Source organism: Haemaphysalis longicornis, unplaced genomic scaffold (genome assembly GCF_048455015.1).
Source record: "Haemaphysalis longicornis isolate Haplotype H1 unplaced genomic scaffold, Haemaphysalis longicornis Haplotype H1 scaffold_1, whole genome shotgun sequence".
NCBI classification, from domain to species: domain Eukaryota; kingdom Metazoa; phylum Arthropoda; class Arachnida; order Ixodida; family Ixodidae; genus Haemaphysalis; species Haemaphysalis longicornis.
The window spans coordinates 14,977,929-15,004,873 of NW_027526203.1; positions in this window are offsets into that span (position 1 = coordinate 14,977,929).

The following is a 26,945-nucleotide window of genomic DNA, read 5'->3' on the forward strand; positions in this document are numbered from 1 at the left end:
TATCCACTAACGCGGAAATGTGCGGTAGAACTGTGGCAGAACTCGTCGCAGCGGACTGCCCTGGCAGTATTCGTGACTGCATGACCCTGTCCTACACAGTAATGGAAGAAGAGGGCAGTGGAGCTATCTCGTCGGCAATCCAACTAGCGACATTGTTACAGGATCTAATTACTGCTTTTCAAAAATCAGTACAGATGAATTTCCTAAACGCTTCGGAAATCTACCGTTCACAATGAATGTTCAAGTTACATTGTCACATTGACGCATGAGTCACAAACAGATTGTAGTTGCTGACCCAGAAGTATGCGAACTCGCATACTGTTCTTCTTGGGACCACGACTGCTGCAAGCCCAAAATATATAAAATATCTGCTGTTTCACTGACTAGGAACACGATCCTTCGCATGCCACAAGGATGCTTCAAGGCTGAAGAATCACAAACGCTGCAAGGAAAGCAAACCAATCTATTCGTTCATAAATTTTAGGTGGGCGTAGGTCTTCGGTAAAAAACATACAACGCTTACTGAAAGCTCTACTGAATGCGGAAAATATTTGCTCTATTCCACGCAACGTCACCATGTTCAAAGTTATCCTCAGGGCAGAACAACTCAAACATTACTTATTCCACTTGTGTGGTGAAATGGGACACACCTTTGACTAGCTTGCCACTTCAACATCAGGGTGGCCCGGTTGAGAGAGCAGAGAACGAGCTGCTGCATCCGGTGCTCTGGATTTCGGGTTCTGGGCCGCTCTGTCCAAACTCCATTTCTTACTCAAAGAAGGTATTCGCTTTCTATCTCCCTCTCTCTAAGAAAAACCAAAACGCTCAGTCCGGCCACGACATCAGGCAACAAGCGCATTGAACGACATACACTCTCGCGTTGTGCCTGGAATTGGCCGGGATCAAGCAGCCACAACGTTCGCGCCTACATTTCAAGCTCCACAAGCATAGATGGCGTCTGTTTTGTCTGTGCCAACGCAATTCAAAACCGTTGAGGCTAGTATTTCCCTCCTGGCCACCCTTGGGTACCTGGAAAGCAGAAAATGTAAACGCAGCAACTCCCTTCCAAAACGGTCCTTCTGCGTCGAAGTAACGCTTTCGCGTCCAACACCTTAAAGGAGTACTGACACGAAATTTTTATGTTACGTTTTTTTCGCTGCTATGCGTGCCCACCAGCCCACTAATCATAGAATGACAGATTAGACGGTCGAGCGCAGCGTAAACATTCATTTACGGCGTCGTTTATTCGTGCCAGTTTCGGTTTCGACTGAAAAACGCCGAGCGGCCGCCATGACCGCATGTATAACATGACGTCACCATTCTTGCCGTATCGCTGCCTCTCTGGAAGCGCGCGCGAGCGAGCGCACGCGCGCGCCCAGACCGGCCGGGGTTTTCGCCGTCCCCACAGGCCCGGGCAGCATGACGTCAGTCCCAAAACCATGACGTGTACACACGCCCGAGCAGCGCGCGCCAACCACAGCCAGCGCGTCGGCTTCGTCACGGGAGCCCCGACGTTGGCAGTTTGGGGCACGTAGCAGATGATGTCACGTCGGCCCGCTCTGGGCTTTCTCGTGCGGGCGAAGAATAAAATGGATTTTAAATATGTTTCGCTGAACGGTTGCTGTTGAAACTTGCTGGGAGATATCGCCTGATAAAAAGGAAGCGTTTTACATAGTTATCTCAGCTTTGAAATTTCGTGTCAGTACTCCTTTAAGACCTAGACGTAGATGTCACTCAAACGTTTGTAAGACGCGGCAGCTATGCGCCGTGGCCGAGAATACTGCAATTCTCGCTCCCTCAAATTTCGCTTGGAGCGTATCGTAACAGTCCGGTATTTTTAAACACGTTGTTCAAATTTTGAATGTTCATGATTGCTCTCTTCTCGTTGTGTTAATGTTATTCTTTTTCCCTCAACGAACAGCTTTAGTGATATCGGTACTTGCGAGACAGCACCAGAGGTTGTTTTAAACTTGTTTACACGCGTATATGTTTTGATTCTCTGCAATACCATGCTTGGCTTACGACGTTATGCTTTACATGCATCGTCGTTACTTTAAAATTTGGTTGCCGCGATTGTATACGTTGTCGGCGGCAGATTGGACGGATAATCCTGACAGCACTGCTTAGAGCGCTCATGTCGTGCAAGTATTGCACCATTCAGTTCCATAGGTTGATCCGAGAGTACGAAGTGGCTGAACGCCTTACACATCATTCGAGGCGTTCTAATTCGCGATGTTTTGCCCGCATTCGCATCTAACCTGACTCGATCAGTCGTACCCAGCGGCCGAAAGACGCGCGATGTCAAGAGGCGGACAGTCGGCCGATTCGGCGCCATGTGAGCGAGCTGTTTTTGCCTATTTCGCGGGGTTGCGACACAGAAACTACAAAAAGCATTCCGTTGCAGTCCCAACCAGCGTCCTGAGGTGCTGTCCACATAGGGGTTCGTTCGACTGATTTACGAAAAAAAACGGCGGCCTCTCGGGTATAGCATGTATACTAAGCGAAGGCTTATGTCGTGCATTTCTGTCAACTCGATGCATTCCAGCACTCCGAGTTGCTATGCTGAGCTTTCTTGAAAAACGCTTGTGCAGTAAGCTTTCACTGGCACGACAAATATCGCACAGCAGCGACTGTTTTACTTAAAGGAGGAGAAGCAATCGAGATGGTGTGCTCGTGTGGTAGACTATGAGTTCATTATCCCCCGGAAGTGCCTCTGGTATCTTGTTTTTACGCCTTACGAATAATACTTCAGTTGTTTTTGTAATCTTTATCACTTATCACTTCAGTAACCATTCTACTGCTCATAACTGACCTTACATTTTCTACAGGAGTACAAGTCACACACGCACATGCAGGACCAGCTCTACTGCGGCGAAGACAGCGGAGCATCGTAAGCCGCAATACGGATGATGTACGTCCTTGTGTAAAACCGTTATTGCTTGAGACAGCTTACTAACATTATTACATTCTACAAAATAACAAGACATAGCCACATTCATCATATCGCCCACCTTGCCTGCGCTCAATTTTCGCTTCCTGATCGGTGTCCGACGGCCCATAGGGTGACCGGTATTGGTGGTTTCGATTGGGGAGCTGCACAGGCGAATCCGGAAGACCTGCACTCGTCACAAGTAACGGGAATAAATAAGACCAGAAGGGCGAAGAAAGGGAAACAGTATATTCTAATATTGTCTGGGGAACTAATTTATGTAAACGCTTTCCGACTGGTCGAAACAAGGCCTACGAATTCCAGAATTTCATCTGCGCAAGTAATTACACAAAGTACGCAAATCTCGGCAGCGCCCCTTCAGAGTTTCGCCATTTCTATGCTCAAAGATGGGGCCTGCACAGCATTATTACACATTACTTCATTCGGTCTACACACGGGTGCACCAGAAAATAGTAGAAGAGGCGGATCAATATAACTACCTTACGCAAATTATGAGAGTTCATCAAAAACCATCCGAAGGAAACTTAGTACGCTCTGGGGTGCACTCGGCAAGACTTGTCAAGTCGTGAAAAATGGGCTACCAGTGTTGATAACACGAAACATGTACACCTGACTTGTACAACGTGTGATGACTGATTCACTTGGCAGAAACTTGATGACTTCGCATCTAAAAAAAATCGTGCGTCACTTCAAGCAGGCATCAAAAGAAGAATGCTAGGAGTACAGCTTAGGGACATGATAGAAGCGTCTCTATTAAGAATCAAGCTAGCGGAGAAGACATCTTAGCTACAATTAAGGGAAATACGTAGAGTTGAGCCAGACGTGTGAAGCAGGACACTGACTGACAGGCGGTGGGGCCTCATGGTTTTAAACACTTGCTACCGAAAGCGGCACTTGAAGTAGGGAAATAGAAATAACTTGATGGAAGGCTATGTTCACAACATGTTAGAACAGATTCAGAGAGCGCTAGATAGGACGAATTTGAAATCTAGAGAACAGGGCATAAGAAATACAATACGGATGAGGATTTTTGAACCATAGGTTGTATGCTTAGGTGTTTTAAATAACAAGAAATGGGCACAATTTACGGTTTAGTATTGCGCTTGAAATCTCATATGCCTCATTATTGCCATTTTATGGTAGAAATACGTCACTAGAGATGTGTCATTATTGTCATTTTATAGTAGATTACAAGACATAAAGGTTGGTATGAACACTGAATTGGCCGTCTGCTATCACGTGCTTTGAACTTTTTCGTCGAGCTTCTTTAGAAACATAAACGTTCCTGGTTCCCCCTGATAGCTGAGCAGAATATAGCTACGGAAAATGTATTAATGTTTAGTATCCTGCCTAGTGCGTTAATTAGTCGAAACTACCTTGCCAATCCGTGTTTAAAAGAACAAAAGAATAAAATTATTGGTTTCGTTGAAGTCGTAAAAACCTAAGTACATGTATTGCAATGCTACACGTTTATCACTATTCTTAGTCAACGTTTTTACTCTATACCCTTCAATAAAGTGGAAAGAAATGCACAAACTAAGCGCACCTAAATGTTGCGATGATAAGTGATGAGCCCAAAGAAATGGATGAAAGTGGGACTACTAATAAGTTCAAAAATTTGTTGACGATACCTGCTCGCGGTTGATCACGTTGTAGCGAGGAAAGCTGATATAAAAATTTACCCTGCGTGGGAGTTGGTGAGTTTTGAACATACCGCGCTCCAGAAGGCGGAACTCGCTCAGTAGGACCGGTGGCGTCACCTCTATGTGGTGCGGAGACCTAATTGGAGTAGCTGGCCCGCAGCATCGCCTCGTTGCCACCAGTAGAGGCCACCTTTTTATGGCTTTGTGCGCCAATTTTAGTATTTGAGTATTTGATTTCTATTTATTGGCAAAACCAAGGGAAGGCTGAGACTGAAGGCGCACGTGGCCTGACAGGGACCTCATCAACCCCATTTACAGCGTACATAATAACACGTCTGTTCACAAATTTAAGCATAATAGCACAATCGTAATAGAGAAATAGCACAAAGCAAAGTCATTACTACATTTCCTATGTATTATACAAAGCATACGTTTAAAATTCACAGAAGGATCACAGTGTACCCATAAACGCAGTAATTCGTACGCATGAAGTTTCATGAGTTACACTACTGTCACAATTACGTATGAATGTATTTTTGTTTGTAATTGTTTTTAATTTCTACCTTTAAGGGACCATGTGGACATATACAGGGTGATCAAAGTTAAGTCGACAGGTTTTTTGAAAAATACACGCTTATATTTACGCGAAGACCACCTCTATAGTGAGGTTATGCGCCCATGGGGACACATAATTAGGAGGTAATTATTGATGTAGGTGGTTTAATTAACTAAACTTGATTAATTTACTTTTTAGTGGTTACAGTAATCAGGCATGTTTGTATTGAAAAGTTAGACGCAATCGTGTTTCTACGCAGTTTCAATTGGCAGACTTCTTCTAGCGCATCCGTAGCCCGAGATATCAAACGGCGAAGTTTAATTGCCGTTCGCATGATTACGCATGCTAGAAGTCAAGACAGGCGCATCGCTCCTCCCTTTTGCTCTGTGTTTCGATAGCGGTTCCGAGTACTGCAGATTGCGATAACGCCAGCCGAGAATGAATGGGTGCCAGTTATCCCTTTTTCCTGTGCCTCCATCCACTTTGTCGAACTAAACACCGTACACAGCAGGCACGTCACAGAAGGGAGGAGCTTTGCGCCGGTGCAGACTGTCTTGCATGCGTAATCATGCGAACGGCAATTAAACTTCGCCGTTTGATATCTCGGACTACGGATGCGCTAGAAGAATTCTGCCAATTGAAACTTCGTAGAAACATGATTGCGTCTAACTTTCCAATACAAGCATGCCTGGTTACTGTAACCACTAAAAAGTTAATTAATAAATATTAGTTAATTAAGCCTCCGAAATCAATAATTACCTCCTATTGATGTGTCCCCCTAGGTGCATAACCTCACTGTAGAGGTCGCCTTCGCGTAAATCTAAGCGCCTATTTTTAAAAAAACCTGTCGACTTAACTTTGATCACCCTGTATATCAAACCCTTAATTATATATCAGTGCTGCAAGCGTTTTGCTTAAGTACCACTTCTTTGACCTGTTTTTTAAACGTAATTTTACTGGCGTTGAAGTTTAATTTTTCTGCCAATTTATTTAATAGTTCAGTTGACTGGTACAGGAAAGATTGCTCAGCATAGTTTCTTCTTACTTTTGGAGTGTCCTGTATTGTAGGCCGGAGATACTAGCCAGAAGATTTATTGTTACTTCATTATCGGTCTTCTGCTTATAAATGGTGTGCAGAAACTTCATGTAATAGATTTGCTCACCTCGAAGCATTGAATATTCAGTAAATAAAGGACTTGTCCTCAATTCTGCGTAGAACTACGCTCTACTTGTACGGCTCCAGTCAGAAGCCTCCGATACATAAAGACCGAATAACACAATTTATGTTTTGTTGCAATTGGCTCCTTTCTTCCAGGTCCACAGATGGAAATGTTGCAGGAAGCAGCAAAATGATGCTGGAACAGCTCCTCCGGACCCACGCCAACGGTGATAAAGTACTGGGCGGCACGGACTCAGTTTGAGCTTTCATGGCCGCTTATACATAGGCATCCATGTAGATACATCGCTGCTCCGTCGTCCAATATTCGCCTCATATTGGTCTTGTCGCCACGTAACATTTTGGAGAAGGATATGGGTGGTGGATTATATATATATATATATATATATATATATATATATATATATATATATATATATATATATATATATATATATATATTTATATATATATATATATATATATATATATATATATATATATATATATATATATATATATATATATAAGGTTAGTAGAGACAGAGACAAACGAGAAAGACTTAGAAAAAAAAAATAAGTTTACTGACGTTTCAGGGAGAGGACTCCCTTTCTTCAGAGTACAAAATAAGTTCGTTTCAGAGCTATATATACAGAAAATGTAGCAAGCGCGAGGGCAAGGTAAGAGGGAGAGAGTTTGTACAAATGGATTCATGGTTGGTGGGTAGCAAAAGAATGAAGGGAGAGCGGGAAAATTAATTACAACAAGGATAATAAGAACACACAGTCACGCGGTACGAACTTGGAAAAAAAGAGAGAGAGAAGAACCAAACACAGAGAAAAAAATAATACATAATTAAAAATAAAAATAATAATCAATAACAAGGTAATTTTCCTCCCCCGTGGCAACGGGGGTGAAAGAGGGGTCAAAACAAGATAGGCCCATGCCCGTGTTTGACATGGGCAAAAAGATTAGTCACGCGGAACGAAGACGTTCTAAAGAAGATATGCACACAAAGGGCGAACATCTGCCCATTCACACCCGTTCTAGGAATCCAAGTAATTCAAGAGGAATGTAATTTGGGCGAGTTGGTGAATGTTCATGATTGACAATCCAGCGCGCGAAAACACGGCACAAAAAAGAACGAGAGTTGCAGCGCTGTCCTGTCTAACTCTCGTTCTTTTTTGTGCCGTGTTTTCGCGCGCTGGATTGTCAATCATGAATCCAAGTAAGGTCATTGAAACAAGAGACACGTGGCTTCTGTTGGTGGGAGGCGGGGGTCGCGCCCAAAAGCAGTAGGATAGGCAGTTTCGACAGGAAAGAGTGTACATTGGTATACAAAGAGCGAAAAAAAAAAATAAATAAAAATAACCAGGTAATTTTCCCCTCCCTTGTGGCAACGGGGGTGAAAGAGGGGTCAAAACAAGATATGCCCATGCACGTGTTTGACATGGGCAAAAAGATTAGTCACGCGGAACAAGGAAACGAAGATCTGCAAATGCACACAAAGGATGAACATCTGCCCATACACACCCGTTCTAAGAATCCTGGTAAGGTAATTGAAACGTGAGACACCTGGCTTCTGTTGGTGGGAGGCGGGGGTCGCGCCCAAAAGCAGTAGGATATGTAGTTTCGACTCGAAATGAGTGTACATTGATAGGGGAAAAAAGACAAGGTCAAACAAGTCATGAAAAAAAAAAAAAAAAAAAAACAGGCAGGTGCACGCGTGTGACGCGGCAGCAAGTGGTATTCATCTGCCCGGCGCATGGTGCCAGTTCAGGGAATGCCGAGGCGGTCAGCAACGAATATTCAACAATACAAAAAAGAAAGAGGACACGAAAACAATCACACGCGCTCGCGTTCACAAATTAATTGCAAGGTGAGAATATCAAAGCTAAAAATGGTACTGCAGCCTTCTACCCAGAACACAATGTCCAGACTTGTTCATCAAATTTGCTTCAGTGAAGCCATTGTGCTAAAAAACGTCGTGCTAGCACGAAACTATACCCAACTACGAGAGCTCGCCAACTAATGGGAGAATATTATTGAGGGAAAGAAATGAACAGGCATAACACTAGCCTGAGAAATGCAGCCGAAATTTTAATCGGAGGAAAGACAGGTTAATTTCCCATAACTTTCATTTATGCCAAACGACGCTGATTTAAACTTATAGATAAGGTAAGACTCACGAACCTCGCGATCGTGATGCGTTTTAAAACTAGATTCAAGAATTGTGGCCTTCAGTTGTTCAAAAGAATGACCAGGAGTGTTTACATGCTTTGATAGAGGCAAAGAAGGGCAGGTTTTTGCATGGGAGCGGTGATTGTTAAACCTCAAACGAAAGGGTGTTTCAGTCTGGCCAATGTATTGTTTGCCGCAGAGGGTGCATTCCAGCAGGTATACGACGTTGGCGGAATCACAGTTAAAGTTCCCTTTTACATTAACATAATAGTTTGAAGCTGTGCTGGCGGCGCGCTGTGCGGTGGTCATTTGTTGGCATACCTTACACCGCAGCAAAATGTTGTTGAAAAAGAAGTGAGCGACGTCGGTGGCGCTAGCTGAAGGAAGTGGCGCGGTTTCGGTGCAGTGAGTCAGGTGATCCAGGGCAGTAACTATCCAACGATTACCGGCCGCTGTCGTAGGCAAGGGACCGTAAAGGTCAATACCGACCACTTCAAACGCACCCGTTGGACACGGAAGAGGCTGGAGTAGACTGACAGGGGGTGACGTAGAGCGTTTCCGCTGCTGATTTGGCTACAGTTGTAGAAAGCCCTAGTCAAAGGAAGCGTCCTCGGATATGGTCATAGGTTTTCTGGAATCCGAGGTGGCTGGCAGTCGGGTAATCATGCAAAGCTTCCAAAATGCGTGGACGGAGGGAACGGGGCACAACCAGAACCCAACTAGCTCCATTGGTGTGGCGGTTGATTCTGTACAGTGCGCCATCCAAAAGCTAGGACTGGTGCAGCTGACGGCCTAGGCGGCTATTCGATGGTCGTGTGGAGCCGGTGAGGCCATTGATTAGTGTCCGACAATACCTGTCTGCGCGTTGGCGGGCAACCAAGTCGGCGGTATCGTTGATGGGAATATCGATAGGTGCTATTGGCAAAGTTGGCTGATTGGAATATCGGGCAACGTAATCTGAAGACTTCACCAGCGGACACCGGGAAAGCGCGCCCGCGTCGATATCCTTGCGACCAGACTTATAGATAACCGTGAAGTCATATTCTTGCAAGCGGAGAATCCAGCGCCCAAGTCGTCCTGACAGGTTTTTCAAAGAAGACAGCCAACACAGGGCATGTTGATCTGTAGCAACTGTGAAGTGTCGGCCGTAAGGGTATGGCCGGAAATTTTGTACAGACCACACAACAGCCAGACACTCTTGCTCTGTGATGGGGCAATTCCTTTCTGCGGACGTCAGAGAGCGGCTTGCGTAAGCACCCACTCGTTCACGCGAGTGAGCATCGCGTTGTAGCAAGACGCCGCCAATTACATGTTCTCTGGCATCAGTATGGAGAAGGACTGGCTGCGTGTCATCGAAATGGCAAAGTACAGGCCCGGAAGTAAGTGCTTGATTTAGGTTTCGAAAAGCCTTCTCACTGTCGTCACTCCAGACAAAGGGGTTACTGAAATGCAGCAGCTGATTAAGGGGCGAAGCCAGGATGGCGAAATTGAGAACACAACAACGGCAATATGATGCGAGACCAAGAAAACTGCGATGGGATTTTTGCTTTTGATGTCGAGGGAGGTTGGCAACAGCGGAAATTTCATCAGGGACGGTATGTATACGATCTTTTCTGACAATGTGACCGAGAACTTTGATGGATTTCCGGGCGAAGGGGCACTTCTTGGCGTTTATAGTCAGGCCGGCTTTGGCCAGATTAGTCAGAACTTCGTCGACACGCCGGAGATCTTCAGGAAAACTCGGCGAGAAAATAACAATGTCATCCAGATAGAACAAACACGTTTTCCATTTAAGGCCACGAAGGACTGTGTCTATCATGCGCTCAAACGTGGCTGGGCGTTGCATAAACCAAACGGCATTACGTTAAACTCGTATAAGCCGTCTGGAGTACCTTACGCTGCCTTTTCTTTGTCAGGCTCATGCATAGGTATCTGCCAATAACCAGATCATAGGTCTAGGTTAGGGAAAAATTCCGCTCCCTGTAGGCAGTCGACTGCGTCATGTCTGCGCAGCATTGGATAAACATCCTTCTTGGTGATCTTGTTCAAAGCTCGATAGTCCCCACAAAACCGCACAGAACCATCCTTTTGAAGACCAAAAACACGGCGGAACACGACGAGCTGGAAGACGGCCAAATGATGTTCCGTTGTAGCATTGCCGCTACATTTTCCTCGATCACTTTTCGTTAGGACCATGGCACACGGTACGGGCGACGGCGGACGATGTGGGTCTCATCCTTCTCGATCCGATGCGCTGTCACAGACGTCTGCCCGAGCTTGCTAGAACGGCAATCAAATATGTCCTTTTGTTTTTCCAGGAGCTCAAGTAGCTGGTTTTTTTTTTTTGCTTTCTGAAAGATCTTTTCTAATTGTAGCCGTAACTGTGGAAATAGTTGGCTCAGATTTTGCAGTCGGTGGAACGGATGAGACGGAGCACAGCGGAACTAATGACAGCGTATCGTCAGACATAACAGAAGCGATAGTAGCGCCCGCCGGGAGCAATATGGATTCGGAAGCGGTGTTTATAGCCAGAAGCTTTGCCGATTCATGTGCGAAGCGGACGAGGCATGTCGGGATGACGACGCCTTTGGGAAGGAACCGTGGAGAGGGAACTATAAGCACGTCCCCGTCACTGATTCGGTTTGAGCAGACGGAAAAGCGCTTCTCGCAGCGGGGGTTTAAAGCACAATCTGCACTTGCTGTGAGTTGTAGCTGTGGCACTTCAGAAATGCCGCGGAGCTGCTCTGTGTCCGTGAGTTGAATTTCAGGGTGATCACATGAAATGATGTCGGACGCGGATGACAGAAAATCCCAACCCAAAATAAGATGATGACCACAGGGTGAGAACACCACACACTGAACATTATGCCGAAGAGAACCAACAACAATCCGCACTCTGCATTGTCCGGATGGCTTAAGAACGCTGCTGTTTGCTCCATGTTGCGCTGCTGAGCACGAGGTCGCGGGTTCGATTCCCGGCCGCGGCGGCCGCTTTTCTGATGGAGGCGAAAAGCAAACACGCCCGTGTGTACGAGATTTTGGCGCACGTTAAAGATCCCCAGGTGGTCAAAATTAATCCGGAGCCCTCCACTACGGCGCGCCTCATCGCGTGCGTTGCGTCGGCGCGTTAAACCCTACAATCAATCAATGTTTGCTCCATGTAAAAAAGGTCCCGTGTAGGGTGTGCGTACCTTGCGTAGACGAGCACACAATTCCGCACTTATCACTATAACGCTAGCACCAGTGTCAATAAGGAAATTGACGCGAACACCTTCAACCAAAACAGATAGCAAGTTCGACGGATGCTCTGGAGGACTTGTGAGCTCCGCAGGAGATGCACTTTTCCTGCCAAAAACTTCATTAACTAGTTTTCCTGGCGATGTTCGGTGACGTAACACGAAGGACGAAGAGGGAAAATTGAACAGCGACCTGGTAAAGGCGAGTGGGGTCGTGGCCCACAGGAGCTGCGAGGAACGTCGTCAGCCTGTGGCGGAGACGGGGAGCGCCGTGGAGGCGACGGGTACGCACGCCACTGGGAGCCGTAGTAATTTGGGGGTACGTTCTCGCGCTCATAGGCAGCATAGCCACGTCGTTCATCGCGTTGACGGCGTCGACAAAAGCGGGGGATGTGACCTCGAATGCCGCAATAGTAGCACACGGGACGGTTCGCAGTTGAGCCCGGCGCGTGAGGCATGGCCGCAACATAACCAGACGTAGGGTGACTCGTGATCGCGGACAACGGCAGAGGTGTCCGGCCTGCGACTGACGAGTAGGACGGTGTTGATGGGGCAACCGAATGAACAGGAGGCACTAGCACAGGCATAGCTGCAAGCTCCTCTTTAACCATCTCGCGCAGTCCAGGGGCCGTAGCGGCTTGGCGAACGCCAGGCGCTAAATGAGAGATGTTGCCGTAAACTTCTTCGCGAACTATAGCTCGAATCTTCGCCCGAAGGTCTTCGTTCGCAAGATGAGTGGTTGACACCCTGTCCCGTGGGAGACGGATCGATTGCAGTTTGTCGATACGCTGACAGGTGGATATTACGTCTGCTACGGTGGAAAGGTTCTGTAGTATGCAAGGCAAGTGGGTTGAAAGCAAACTTGCCGATCCCTTTGAGAATGTGACGGACACGGTCTCTTCCACTATAACACACCTTACCGGCCCGACGGCCACCTACCATCCTCGAGCACGTCGCCGGGAAGCAGCTCCTTTCGCTGTGCGGCAGAGTCTTCTATACCGTCGCAACTATATGTTCGATGGAAGAAAATGGCTGCTCGTCATACCACGCGATCTCCGAGCCGAAGTATGTCCAGCTTTCCACGGCGACCCCCAATCCGCCGATGCTGGCGTCTTGAAAACCGACACAAGGCTTCATTAGCGCTATTACTGGAAGAGAATATACAGTTTTGTGCGCAAGTACATCCATGTTTGTTAGGCCTGCCAACGTCGCAAGCTACCCCATCCAAAGCCTGACGCAGAATTGCAACCTTTACCGTGCCCTTCGCGCCCATTTGATCGAGTTGGAATCGACCTTTACGGACCCTTAGCATACACGCCTACCGGGAACAGGTGGAGTATCGTCGCCGTAGACCATCTTACGCGCTACGCGGAAACGTCCGCGCTTCCCAGCGCTACGGCACGCGACGTCGCCCTGATCCTACATCACTTCATCCTACGTCATAGTTTTCCTCAGGAGCTTCTCAGCGACAGGGGACTAATCTTTCTGTCCGAAGTACTGGAAGCTCTTCTTAGTGAATGCAAGATTGTCACCGGACATGTACTGCCTACCACCCGCAGACAAATGGTTTGACGGAACGATTCAATCGCCCGCTTGGTGACATGCTTGCCGTGTACATAGCTTCCGACCACTCTAACTGGGACGTGGAGCTTCTGTTCGTTACTTTCGCGTATAATACCGCAACGCGTACCACTGCCGGGTTTTCTCCCTTTCTCCTTTACGGACGCGAGCCCTCACGCACCATGGACGCCATCCTCCCTCGGAAGGCCATCCTCCCTCGGATGCCTCGGAAGGCAAGGCCGACTCCGAGATAGCGCGACACACTGAAGAATGTCGCCAGTTAGCTCGTTCCTTCACGTCCACTGAACAAAGTCGCCAAAAGCGCCAACTTGACCTAGGTGGGTAATCTCCGCCCCTTTCCCCCCTGGCTCTCTTGTTTAGTTATGGATACAGCTTAGAACGGCTGGCCTGACTTCCAAGTTCCTCGCCAAATATCATGGCCCGTATCGCATCATAGATTAAGGAAGAAGAAAACGTGGCGCAAACTAGACGTAGGCGAAAGAAACAAGTAAGACATATACAGGCGCCAACTTCATCTTCCTTAAAATATGTACCAACTAGCTCAGCAACAAGTTTTGTGAACGCATCATAGAGCACGCACCACCTGTGAACTACTCCGTCGAGCCGCTCACGCCATCTGACGATCTTCGTCGCCGTGCCCGCGAGACTGTCCATGCCAACATGCCAACCGTTTGAAGCCCTATCACGAGCCCATCGTCTCGTCTTCGCCATGAAGTCACAGGATGGCTCCTTGTCCCCCAGGGGTTATTGTAAGAACGAAGAGAGGTTAAGGTCACGGGATTCGAGCTCAAGCCGGAATCCAAGCTGAACCAGGACAATCCCCACGGACAGTCCCCCCGCATCATGCGCGCAGCATGCCCTGCGTGATCGAGTTCAGTTCTGGTTTCTTCCCGCTTCTACGGCCTCTCGAGCTTCTTGGGCCTACGTGCTTGATTCTCTCGGTTCCTAGGCTATCTGAATAAACCCCACTACAATATATATATATATATGGCTCACCTTGAAAAGAAGGTCCCCTTCTCCCGGTGTAGTCAGAGTGGCGCTGGCTACCACCCTCAAGCGTCAGATACACTTCTAGTAAAAATATAAATAGCCAAGAAAGTGAAGGAGAACACAGTCGCCCAGATAGCCGAATTGGTAAGGCATTCGACATGTAATCGAAAGGCGTGGGTTCGGTCCCCACTCTGGGCGCGTGTTTTTCTTCCTTTCTTTCTTCTGTATATTTAAAAAAAAATGTTTACTTAATTAACCGCAGTGAAAAAGAAAAGAGCCTAACCACACCCCTATGCCTCCTTTGGCGTTGTAGACTGCTGACCTATCTTTCTGTATTTCCTCAACGAGCCCCTCATTTCCTTACTATATTACTCTGCGAAAGCCTAGCGAGGGTCTCGGTTCTGGCAGCCTTGATGCCTAGGTAGCATAAGAGGGCTTCCCGCCAATAACCCGCTCATGACAGGCTGTAGACGTTCGAGTCACGCCCCGGGGGTTGAAAAGAAGGTCCCCTTCTCCCCGTGTAGTCAGAGTGGCGCTGGCTACCACCCTCAAGCGTCAGATACACTTCTAGTAAAAATATAAATAGCCCAGGAAGTGTGTATATATATATATATATATATATATATATATATATATATATATATATATATATATATATATATATATATATATATATATATATATATATATATATATATATATATATATATATATATATATACACACACACAGTCGAACACGGATATATCGAACTCCAAGGGGATCGCGAAATAGTTCGATATATGAAAAATTCGATATAAAAATATGGGCTCTGAGACCTCACCTATGCCGGACGATCACTTACCGATCGTCGCATTCAAGAATGACAACTAATTCCGCACTCACGACGCAACAGGACGCTTTATTTCCGTGAAAAAAAAAATTGCTGATCTTGGCCTGCTTCTTCGTCCTGGAGGTGAAATTAAAGACGCTGATCTCGATCTTCTCGAGGCTGCACAACTAGAAAATTCCAGCAGTACGCTGCGCCTTCGCACACCATGCACAGCACGCCCGCAAAAAAAGAACAGCGCGCACGTACCGCAAGAACTTTGAAGGTAACAATTCCAAGGCTCTCTGAACGGACTCCAACAAAGCGCTCGCGATGGTCATCTCCGAGAGAAACAGTGATCTCCGAAAGGTGCGGGACAACTCGCCAAACAGCAGCAACAGCAGCAAAATGCAAAAGAAGGAGGATGCCGTCAGCGCCTTCGTTTCCTTTTCCCTTTCCCGAGACGACATTGGGGGAAGACAGACCCATAGAGAGAGAGAAAAAAAAAACTCTTTTTCGGCAAGCCGGGAACGTATGCAGCCGAAAAAAAAAGGACGTGCGCAGTCGGGGCATCCCTACCTCGCACTGTCACATTTTCTGAGCGTTCGGGGTGGTGTGCATAGAGAGATTTAGCATACCGGGCTCCGTCCGTTAACGCTACGGCGGCCGGTAGCGGGACCCGACTGGGCAAGCGCAAATTCGTTCCGATAGGGGGGATTAGTTCCGCGAGCCAGTCTTCGCCATGCCCGCGCATTCCTCCACATCCTCCTGAACCTCAATCGGGGGTGCAGCGACCGCCGAAGAGCACCTTTCAGCTCGCGCGGCGTTCGATATACCCAATCTCGGGAAAAATACGGTTCGATATACACGTACGAATTCCTATACTTTTACACAAAATTTTCAAGGGGAGAATTTATGAGTTAGATATAGACAATAATTCGATATACCCGTGTTCGATATATCCGTGTTCGACTGTATATATATATATATATATATATATATATATATATATATATATATATATATTGATAAGGTGTTTTTATTTGCAGGGAATGGTAGCGTCCCAGGTGACGGTTTTCAGGTAGGCACTGAGAGGACTAGCCGCAGCGATGATCACGATGCAGCGAGCTAACAGAGATCGTGGCGCGTTCTCCACGAGGCCGGTGCTATCTCCTCGTCGTCTTCAGAGTGCCCATTCACTACATACCCATTATTGCCCATGGCCACTGTATCACAGCATACGCACAAGGGGCATAGTGCGTCCTTCGCAGTGTCTGATAGCATACTCTAGATGGGTGAACCTTTTGCACTACAATTACCCCCCGCTGACAAAATGAGCCATCCTGACGACCTAAGGGCAAGATAAAACCATCGGTTCGTGGTAACCCTTGAGACGGTCAACGTGCACACTTTCGCGACCTCGACAACGAAGGTCCGAAGAAAACGCGAGCGGCTCAACTACGTAGTTCACTGGGGATGCGCGCTCGATTACACGGTAAGGACCATGATATTTGGACAGTAACTTCCGAGCAAAACCAGGAACAGTCGAGGGTATCCACAGCCACACAAGTGAACCGTCATCGAACTCAGGGGGCGGTGGTCCACCGTCGTGACGCTGCTTCTGGCGAGAGTGCTCCTCGGAAGTTACGGCCCTGGTGAGCTGGCGACACTCTTCGGCGTGCCGAGATGCCTGTGACACGGGGATACATTCAGATGCATCCGGTCGGTACGGCAGGATGGTGTCGAGCGGACATGACGGCTCCCGGCCGTACAGGAGAAAGAAAGGCGAAAACCCCGTAGTTGCTTGAGTGGCGGTGTTGTACGCATAAGTTACGTACGGAAGAATTTGGTCCCAGTCGGTGTGGTCTGCCGAAACACAACTTGTCAACATATCGTCCAGTGTCCGTTTAAATCTTTCCGTGAGCCCATTGGTCTGTGGATGGTAAGAAGTAGTGGTGCGGTGGATAACGTTGCACTTTGCGAGCAGGTCTTCAATTACTTCAGATAGAAACACACGGCCTCGGTCACTGAGCAACTCTCTAGGGGCACCGTGACGAAGAATGAACCGGTGTAGGAGAAATGAGGCGACCTCGCGGGCGTTAGCGGCTGGTAGTGCGGCAGTTTCAGCGTATCTCGTTAAGTGGTCTACCGCGACGACGGCCGGCAGCGGTTTCCGGAAACCGCGTAGGGGAGCGGCTCATACAAATCGATTCCTACGCGGTCGAAAGGTCGCACTGGACACGGCAGGGGCTGCAACGGAGCCGGCGGTTTGTTTGGTGGGGACTTACGGCGTTGACATTTTTCGCAGGAACGGACGAACTTAGTGGCAAAAGTGTACATTCCACTCCAGTAGTACCGCATGCGGAGACGTCGGTATGTCTTCAGTACACCAGCAAGACCACACTGCGCATCGGCGTTAAAACATGCGCAAATGTCTGAACGGAGATGGCGGGGAATAACGAGGAGCCACTTCCGGCCATCTGCGTTATAATTTCGTCGGTACAGAAGCTCGCCACCAATAGCGAAGTGAGTGGCCTGTCGCCGCACAGCTCGAGGGGCGTTTGGCGAAGCAGGGTTTGTCAGAAAGTCTCAAAAAGAAGTGATCCAGGGATCCTTGCGCTGCTCGCAAGGCATGTCGTCAAGTGACATAGAGGACCGAATTCCGTCTATGGATGACAAAAAGGCACTGTCGGCGGTCACAGGAGAGCGTGAGAGTGCATCGGCGTCGGTGTGTTTGCGGCCAGAACGATAGAGCACTCGAATATCGTACTCTTGTGAGCGAAGGGCCCACCTTCCAAGACGACCAGACGGATCCTTCAAAGAAGATAGCCAGCATAGAGCGTGGTGGTCGGTGATTATGTCGAAGGGCCTGCCATACAAGTAGGGACAAAATTTGCTTATGGCCCACACAATAGCGAGGCACTCTTTCTCCGTGACAGAGTAGTTTTCCTCCGCTCTTGTGAGTGTCCGACTCGCATAAGCAACGACGTATTTGTCGAAGCCAGGTTTCCGTTGAGCGAGCACAGCGCCCAGGCCAAAATCGCTGGCGTCAGTATGAAGCTCAGTAGGGGCCGACGGGTCGAAATGGCGAAGGATCGGTGGACACGTAAGCACAGAACAGAGCTTTTTGAAAGCCTCGTCACACTCTGAAGACCAATGAGCGATGTCGTTGGACCCGTTCAGAAGCTTCGTTAAAGGTGCTGTTATCGACGCAAAGTTCCTCACGAATCGTCAGAAGTACGAGCAGAGGCCGATAAAGCTTCGGAGCTGCCTGGTGGTGGTGGGCTTAGGAAACTCGGCGACCGCACGAAGTTTGTCACGATCAGGACTGACGCCATCTTTGGACACAACGTGACCTGAAATTGTAAGTTGGTGGGCAGCAAAGTGGCACTTCTTCAGGTTAAGCTGAAGTCCTGCATCAGTGAGGCATTTCAAGGCTTGTCGAAGGCGGGTAATATGCGTGTCGAAATCGGAAGAAAAGACGACAATATCATCAAGGTAACAGAGGCAGGTTTTCCACTTTAGGCTGCGCAAAATATTGTCCCTGATGCGTTCAAACGTTGCAGGCGCGTTGCAAAGGCCAAAAGGCATGACGGCAAACCCCTACAAGCCATTTGGTATTACAAAGGCCATTTTCGCATGATCAGCATCCGCCATGGGGACCTGCCAGTAGTCAGACCTTAAATCAAGGGAAGAAAAGAACTCGGCTCCTTGCAAAGTGTCGAGGGCGTCGTCGATTCTGAGGAGAGGGTAGACATCCTTGCGTGTTATTTTGTTGAGTCGGCGATAATCTACACAGAAACGAATGGATCCGTCCTTCTTTGTGACGAGAACAACCGTTGACGCCCACGGGCTGTTGGAAGGCTGTATGACGCCAAGTTCAAGCATGTCATCCACATGACTGTCAATAACGCCACGTTCTTTGGCTGACACACGATACGGCTGTTGTCGTAATGGCGGGTGAGTTCCTTTGTCAATGTGGTGAGTAACCGTAGATGAACGGCCCAAGGAGGATGTCTGGCAGTCAAAAGACGAGAGGAACTCTTGAGTCATGGCGAGAAGTCGGTTTCATTCAGGCGCAGGAAGACTCTCGTGGATAGAGCGAAGGAAAACCGAGGTATCCTGGGCTTGAGCGGAGGGGTCGAGGAGAGCAAGTGAAATGTCCGATGAGTTATTCGAAACGTCGGTGACGAGGAGGGCGTCAATCTCTTCTACACGATCCAGGCACTCACCACGAAATAGTGTAGCTGAAGAGGAATAGGGGTTGCACATAAACATGGGGCTGAACGCACGCTCCATTTCTAAAACTGCGAACGGAAGCGGGAAGCATTGTCCGCGGCAAAACAGCTCGGAAGGGCTGAGCAGCACTGTGGCGTCGGGAACTCAGTCGCACAGAACGGGTACAAGTACGGCAGAGCTAGGAGGAACGTCTGTGTCTTCGACGACAACGAGGCGAAAAGAGGCAGAGGGCTCGTCCAATGACGCGTCTTGAACTGAAAATAACTCCAGCTGAGCACGGGCGCAATCGATGACGGCGTGGTGGGTCGACAGAAAATCCCAACCGAGAGTATCGTCGTGGGAGCACGAAGTGACCACGCGATAAATTCAATGGGGTAAGTGATGTGTTCAATGGTGACCCGTGCTGTGCACGCAGCACGCAGCAACGGGCCGGATTTGTTGTGCGCTGGTGGTGCGGTGTGTGAGGTCGGACACTAGCGTCGTCACTTTGCGTAATTTGCGGCAGACCTTTTCGCTGATTACTGACAAGGCACCCGCACACGGGAAACCGCACACTCCACCAATTGATGAGGTGTTTATTGGTAGGGAATGGTAGCGTCCCAGGTGACGGTATTCAGGTAGGCACTGAGAGGACTAGCCGGAGCGATTATCACGAAAGCAGCGAGCTATCAGAGACCGTGGCGCGTTCTCCACGAGTCCGGTGCTATATCCTCGGCGTCTCCACAGTCCCCATTCACTACATACACAGTATTGCCCACGGCCACCGTATCAGAGCATACCCACACGGGCATAGTGCGACCTTCGCAGTGTCTGATAGCATACTCAAAATGGGCGAATCTTTTGCACTACAATATATATATATATATATATATATATATATATATATATATATAGCAAAAAAAGAAAGACACACGTCGAAAAAAGAAAAGGTTTAACGTTTCGGCCGAGGGACCGGCCTTCGTCAGAATTTTTCCTGTGTCCAAGAAATATTTTCCTGCAATATATATATATATATATATATATATATATATATATATATATATATATATATATATATATATATATAGAGAGAGAGAGAGAGATAGATATACAGAACTGTACCAACGTGTCGGCATTTTTTTTTCGAATATCAACCCAGCGCATTCCCACCATCATCTTAAACACGGCCTTTTAGAAAGGAAAGGTTGCAGGATGCACAGGACGCTTGAGGCACATATAAGCATTGTACCTATGTACGACCAACGCCGCCTGTATAAACATTGCCTAACGCGTGAGCGAAAAATAGCCAAACAGCCGCTGTCCTGTTGCTCTCTCCTACCCTTCCCCGCTCCATAGCCTTCCAGCGTGCTTTCGTGTCCGCCAGCCAGCGCCGCTTCTCGGAAACCATGCAAAATAGTGGAAAGTTTGTTTAGCGTTCCCGAGGCGGCGCTCCTACGCCTTCTTGTTTTTCACCATGCCTGTCTTTCTTGGTCTGTCACTGATAAAACTTCATTTGTCACGAAGCAAAATCCCTTGCGCTGCCGCAGGCTGATGCCGGCTTTGCGCGCTTATCTACTCGGATCACAGGCCCTGAAGTTTTCTGAGTGGGGCATCCCACTCTATCCCCTCCGCATTTAGGTATTGTTTTGACCCCACTGTTCACATTCTGCATCGGTACGCACTTCTAAAATTGAGGGCTGTACTGTAGAAGCGCCCGGACAGCGTGACGGGATCCCAGCTGCTTATTCTTTTGTTCCCTATTATTTTCTGAAGTTTACAAGCACGTGATATTATTGGAAAGTAATCGTAGAAGTGAGCGCCTGAACAAAAAACGTGCACGCAATTTTTTTTTTCTCTAAATACTCCAGAGAGAATAATATCAGTAAAATAATGGCTGCCCCATCCGCAAATATCGTTTTTCTGTTAGCTATATGTCTACCCGACAATCAGTATGTTCTTACACTATTTCAGTCCGCCTCCGTCTTTATCTTTGGAAAAATGCAGCAAGTATGCAGCGAGCGACACGTTGAACGAGATCCCCAGTGCGCCACAGAACTAGCGCCCCGTCGCGGCTAAGATGTAAGCGAAACGGCCCTTGAAGCCCAACAGGCAAGCTGACAGACACACGTCGTAAAAGTGGGTGCAGCGTTCGCGACTCGCGAGCAGTGACGTAAGGCGAGATGTCCGCCGGCACGCGCCACATAGCGGATCAGTGCCTGAACTAAGCGTCCCTACCCTTTCGACTGAAAAGCGCGCGACGCGTCTGGCAATGCTAATACAGGCGGCGTTGGTACGACGTTTGGCCAGGTAACCTTGCGTATCCTCCATGGCTTCTTTCAAGTCCTGCTACTCAGTTATTTGTGCCGGGCTATTCCGAAAAGGCGATTTGCCTGCTGTCGCCGCGCAGCAACTGCCTCTTTGTCGAATATATATGCATTAACCTGGCTTCACACATATGTACAGAGAGGGTTGGTTGGTACCAAAAAAATCGCTCGTACCCACTCAGGGGAATTGGCCAGGAAATGGGCGCTAACGGAGAGAAGTGGAAAAACTGTAATTTCGATTAAAAGAAGTAACGTGAAGAAATACAGGAAAAAGGTGAGTATAAACGGGAATAAAAAGATAATAAGCAAACTGCCAGAAAATGAGGTGCGGTAACAGATAGAGCTCACCAACTACAAAATCAACACAAATGAATAAGGAAAGGATAGGCCGAAGGACAATCGTGGAAAGTACGTAAAAAAATAAAGAAAGAAGATTCGGCAGAGATGGAGGGGCAGTGAGCGGGAAGGCAAAGGATATTGGCGCAGACATGTTTTTAAGAGCAGCCCGCCATCTTGAATTAGCGGCTAGCACGGTAGACGGCGTGATTCAAAGATGAATGAATGTACAGCGCGGCAAAGATCCCCGCGGCAAAAACCCAGTACTGTCGCCCCGAATGATAATAATAAAGGAACAGAGATTGGGTGAGCCAATTGATAAAAGGGTTTTCCAGATATATTTTTCGCATGGAGGTGATCCGTCGGTAGAAGGGGTCTTGCCTACATACTTCATCTTCATCTGCTTTTGTAATACCGAGCCTGCATTACGAACACAAAATTAGACTGTCCCATGACACTTCCTCAACTACGCCAGAACTTTACACTGTTCTGTTGGCCTTCCGCTTTATCTACAGTGTTGCAGTTCCCCAAAATTGGTTGATTCTGTCTGACTCTAAAGCAGCACTAGCAATTATGAAACACACTAGCAATGCTTTCAATGATTCATTAGTATATGAAACTTTGAAAGCATTCACTAGAGCCTCTCAGGTGCACAATATTCTGTTTCAGTGGATTCCTGGCCGCTGTAATATTACCGGCAATGCAGCGGCAGATGTGGCAGCTCGCCAAGGGCACCAGTTTGCAACCACACACATATTGCCGCCCTACATTCCGTGGGTCACCTGACTCGCTGCACCGAAACCGCGCCACTTCCTTCAGCTAGCGCCACCGACGTCGCTCACTTCTTAAAGGAACACTGAAGTGAATTTGTCAAGCTCCCGTTTTTGCTTGCACTGTGTAGACTGGCTCAAATTAACACACTATTCATCGTTTATCCGGTTGACAAATCGGTAATTATTTTACAAAGCGCAAAAGAAGATAAACTACTATGCGCGGTTTGCGGCGGCCGCACCAACTAAAGGCTGTGACGTCAGGAGGGGGGGCACCGTGATTGGACGATGCCCAAGGTTAGCAATCAAACAAGTTTCGGTTTCGGTTCTGTAAAACAACATGCTTGACATCTGATGGCGTTGTTGGATGGGCATTCTCGATATCTCAGTTATCGCCGTACCGCGCTTCTGCCATGTTGTCGGCTGTCAAATGTCTAAAATAAACCTTCCAGGGCGGCTTGGAATCGTAGAAATCACTAGACGAGGCCTACGCAGTGGATGAACTCCCTCCACGTCACCGCAGACTCTCAAATGCCATGCGCCTTTCCCGCATATTCGGAGCTTGCCTCCCTCATGTCTGTTCGTAAAAAGCTAGTTCGCACCAGGCCAAGGGTGTGCTGATTCAGGCCTGGGCCCACTGCCCGCAAGCAGTCGGTGCTTGTGGCAACAGCACGCCAACGAGAACTCGCGATAGCGCGTCATTGTCAGTATGCGCGCGTTCTGCGATCTCGCTCGTGGAGCAGTGAACGTTACGGCCCAAAAATAGTGAACTCAGTTCAGAAAACATCGGCCGCATACGAAAAAAGCAGCGTACAAAAAAAAATACATGTACCCTCGGGGATTCGAACTTGCGACTTTCAAAACAGTAATTCCAGCGCCCCAGACCACTAGGCCACGAGCCGATGCTGGCCAGTTCGGATATATAAGGTTTATAATGTATGACCAGTTTACACTTTTATTTATTTTAAACATTTTAAGTACTTTATGTGACTGTTTGTTGTATATCACTCCTGCAGTAAGTGTCCCCAAACTTCCACAATATCTCACGTCTAGCAATTGCATTTCTTTGACGGAAAAGCGTTCGCAGATGTGCGGTCGTGCTGCTGACCGCTGTGCTTGTTTACCCAGCGCAAAAAGTGCTTCCTGCTCCCTAGTTTTGCGCTGTACGGTAAAAGTTTCAGTTGATTTTATTTTCTTAGTACCTATATTGACTTCGCTGACTCTTCTCCCGCCTTCAATTGGCCTTAGATTTTCCTACTAGCGTAAAGTCAGCGAAGCGTCGCATGTGCACTTGTGCAGCGCTTGTGTGGAGCGACCCGGACTCTGAGTTTGATACAGTGTACAAACTAACAAAGTAAGGAAAGGCACATTCTTTCATTCACAAAGGTGTTGTGGCTTAGTTTCAATTGAGCGAGCGAATAGCGACGACCCGTCGGCGGCCGGCGGACGAAACGCTGGGCCGACTGACTCGATCGGTAGGTCGGCTGGTCGGCGAACCGTGCAGTAGCGAAGCCATTTTCCAGCTCACCTCCTGCTGACGTCACACGAAAACGCCACAGAAAATGGGCGAGCGTAAAGAGAGGAGGACAGCATTTTCGAATTGATTTTTCTACTAAATAAATTCGCGTAAACGCGGCCAGAGTGGTTGAAACAAAGCCTACGGACTCCGAACTACAATTTGCGCTAGTAATCCCGCAATGTTTACAAATCACTTCAGTGTACCTTTAAACAACATTTTGCTACGCCACGGAGCGCCCCGCGTTTTGCTAAGCGATCGAGGCAAAACATTTCTGTCTCAAATTCTCGCCGACTTGCTTCGAGCTTCCAACACCTGTCACACGATGACGTCCAGCTATCATCCACAAACAAACAGCCTCACAGAACGCTTCCATCGACTCTTTCTGACATGAACTTTATGTATATTCAACCTGATCATCGCAATTGGGACGCCATCTTACTTCCTGTTACAACGGATCTTCGCCGCCGCGGACGCAAAATTGTCCGCGTTCAGCGCTTCAAGCCCTACTACGATCTCCTTGTTTGGTCGTGTCCTTAAGTCACCAGGTGGGCTCTTTTCGCCGCGGGGGGGGGGGGGGGGGGTGATTGTAACAAGGTACACTAGCCACCATCGACGTAACGCTACCAGCGAGGCTAAACAGCGGTGAAGTGGAAAGAACAGGCCGCGGAGCGTGTTACCTCATGCGACCTGCATCATCATCAAGGCAAGCCACAGTGTGTCGGCTCGAGAGCTGAGTGCGCACGGCAGAACCCCTTCGGACTCAGCTGATCCTCTCTGCGTTCCGACGCCTTGCTTTCGTCCTGCCAATAAACCTCGTCATAATATATATAGAAGGTGGCAGTGTCAGTGTTTCAAAGGGTTTATTCTTGAATGCCTGTGCCGGAGTGAACGTTTTTGCTTCTTTATGACGTCAGAGAGGGAGAGAGAAAGAATGTCTCAGAAGTTGCGGAAGAAATGCTGTGGGTTGTGAAAAGGCGGCTAAACAAATAATAGAGAGCTCAAAGGGGGAACTTGAAGTGTAGGGCCATGGGTGCAACAGCTCCTTCCCTTGCCCTCCAAATCAGCTCGCGCTGATCTTGACGCAACGAGCTGCCAAAGCTGCCTCCCATGTTTCGATGGAAGTGGAATATGTAATGGTGGAGTTGTTCGCCCCTGGGCACATGCCTTGGTTGCGTGGAAGAGGGTGGATGTTTCCCTGAATTTAGCGGAATTTGAGTTAGTGTATGATGTTCCCACCCGACATCTTCGCCCACATTTTTTTTAGATTCTCGTGTTGTTTATCCTCCGCAAAGTTTTCAATTCTTTGCCATAGAAACCCCGTTGTAGCACGGAAAATATCGTGTTCCTCGGCATAGAATGACAAGACATTAACTTTTTTTCTGGGGAGGGCAGTGCAGGAGTCGTGGTCGCAAAGGTCACGGTGTGTGCGTTCGCGTGCCTCTTGGTCGGTGCCTCGATCTTTCCAAACGTTTCTGCCTGGGTGTCGTGGTGACACCGTTAACTTTCTTCATTGTGAATTGGAGTATTTTACAGAAGCGTTTAGGTTTTCTCCCTGCAGCCAACAGTTATAAATACTGTTTAAGGTCCTATTTAACCGATTCTTCCGCTAGTCGGATTGACAAGTGCATAGCTCCAACTTCTGCTTCTTTATTTGTGTATGTTGAAGGGTCATAGAGATACAATAGTTGCTAGAGTAGTCAACTATAACAATTGCTGCCTCCTGCTTTCGTACATCCCGAAGTCGGGGTCTACTGTGTTCTCACGATATTGGAACTTAGCTCAAACGAACTTCATCTTGCCATATCGTGTGACCTTCTGTAGATTTGGATCCATGTTTTTAACAATGGTAGAGTGTGTATATGCGCGGTCGCTGGGATGATGACACGCCCGTGATCGCGTGCAGGCGATTCTTTTCCGGCGGGGGAAGAAGGAGGGGGTGCTGGTCTTTCATGCGATGGTCCGTACTGATTTTGTTTTCCCAGGCACATCATCGGTGACACGAGAGCGGTTCTTTAATTTCTTCGAAAGTGCTTTAAAGGGGCCCTGAAAGGCATTTTGAGCACACTAAATGAACTAGCGCAATCGCTAGATTGGGTCGCCAACGTCACCTGTGCCAAGTATTACTCTTTTACGCGCAGCGGAAAGCTCACACTTTTGTTGCAAAGTTTGTCGCTTTTTTCTCACTCTTTCCTTCGTGTTTTTGGACGCCGCCATCTTCACATGTCTACATCATCGATTCCCAGATGTTCGTCATGAGCTAGACATCCTGCTATTGGGCGGCTTTTTCACGCACTTCCGGCAAAGAGATTAGTCGTCTGCTCAGCGTCGGCTCGCCGGCTGATCTGCCAGCGGAGTGCCGGAGTGCTTTGACATTTTACGACAAACGAAACAAGTGTAAACAAACGCTTAACCGTTTGTATTGAATGCAACACGGCCATAACACGACGTGGATTTTATCTTACGTGAGTACGTACCATAAAGAAAGTCCCGTGGCACTTCTTTGGTGCAATCGCAGAGAACGCCCTGAGCCGAATGCCCGGGTTTGACGCGTACATTTTATTCAACTTCAAAACAATCCAGAGATGCGTTTCGAACGAACGCAACGTCACAACATGCGTTGCAAGTCTGAACCGCGATTGACAGACGATGAGTTGCCTCCTCCTGCCCGTCGTAAATT